Source organism: Crassostrea angulata, chromosome 2 (assembly GCF_025612915.1).
Source record: "Crassostrea angulata isolate pt1a10 chromosome 2, ASM2561291v2, whole genome shotgun sequence".
Lineage (NCBI taxonomy): Eukaryota > Metazoa > Mollusca > Bivalvia > Ostreida > Ostreidae > Magallana > Magallana angulata.
The window spans coordinates 51639030-51640270 of NC_069112.1; the positions used below are offsets into that span (position 1 = coordinate 51639030).

The following is a 1241-nucleotide window of genomic DNA, read 5'->3' on the forward strand; positions in this document are numbered from 1 at the left end:
AAGTATATTTAACTAAGTTTTCCTCTGGCTCTATGAAAAAATTAACGCTATTGAATTTAGGAAATGAGAGGTGTGTTATTAATCTCCAACCAGAGTTGTCCCCCTTTGGCACCACTCCGATATGAGATATGCGGAGGTTTGAAATTGGTAGATACCGAAATGGCCCCCCGACCCGTCCTAATTCTACTTCCTTCATTATTTTTTCTTGAAGCTCGTTGTGATGTTCATACACAGATATCAAATTTTTTGATTGAATATGAATTCTTGGGCCCGTGTAATATATTTGAAAACCCTGTGAAAATCCTAACAATATTTTGTTCGCAGTCTGAGTTTTTGGATAAACTGACAAATACTTTTTGTTTAGTGCAGGGAGTTTAATAGGGTTTTGCCGAGGCCCCACACCTTGTGGGTTTGTAAATCTAAAACGGGGGCGCAGGTTGTTGGAGTTCTGGGGTCCCCTGTAATGCGATTGTTGTGTCCTGGGTTGATTGTTACCACTCCCCCCCCCCACCATGATGATGCTGGATTATGAGCCTTACGTAACCTATACTGAACATCGTATTCTTTCCATCCCCCTGCTCCCCTATTAGCCCCCATCCCAACACACTGCATGTATTTCAAAAGCTCTGTGGATTTAGCAGGGTGGCCACTAAGTTAAATCCCGGCAAATATAAACATGAGATCAGTCCACTGTTCTGTGGTATCAACCTTTTTGTGGTAAGGATCCTTGGATATTATTTCCCCCATATTATTTACGATTAATTTCTTTACATCCCCAGAGAGAGGCCAGATCAATATACTGCCCTTCTGTAATTTTTTGTTTAATTGCGTTTCTAACGTGCAAACCTAGCATGTTGTGAACCGATGTGACTGCTGGAGGAATACCGTCTATGCATATGGCATGTGAAGATGACGCCGTTGTCCTTAATGGTTGTGTGACCTCCGAATTGGTTTGCACCGGTTCTGATGGGCCATCATCCATTATACCATTGGGTCGCTGCTCCCTGGTCCTTGCCGTTCTACTTTCGCTCGCCCTTGTCGTCTCAATTCTCATCCGTTTGGACCGCCGTGGTGGCATTTCAATCAGTTGATAATTTGCAATCTTTCTTCTCAGCAACAGGAATTCGAAAGAAAGATTACGGGGCTTGGGCTTTCATTTATATATTCAATGGGGAGTTAACTCTAGTAATAAAGTGCGTAACAAAGGGGAGATAATGGTGTCGGCCCTTTCTTCGATAACA

At 42.8% G+C, this 1241-nt stretch overlaps 1 pseudogene; it reads right to left on the reverse strand.

Annotated features, from left to right (window-relative positions):
* Window positions 1–360: 360 nt before the first annotated feature.
* Window positions 361–1241, reverse strand: LOC128174460 (uncharacterized; annotated as a pseudogene).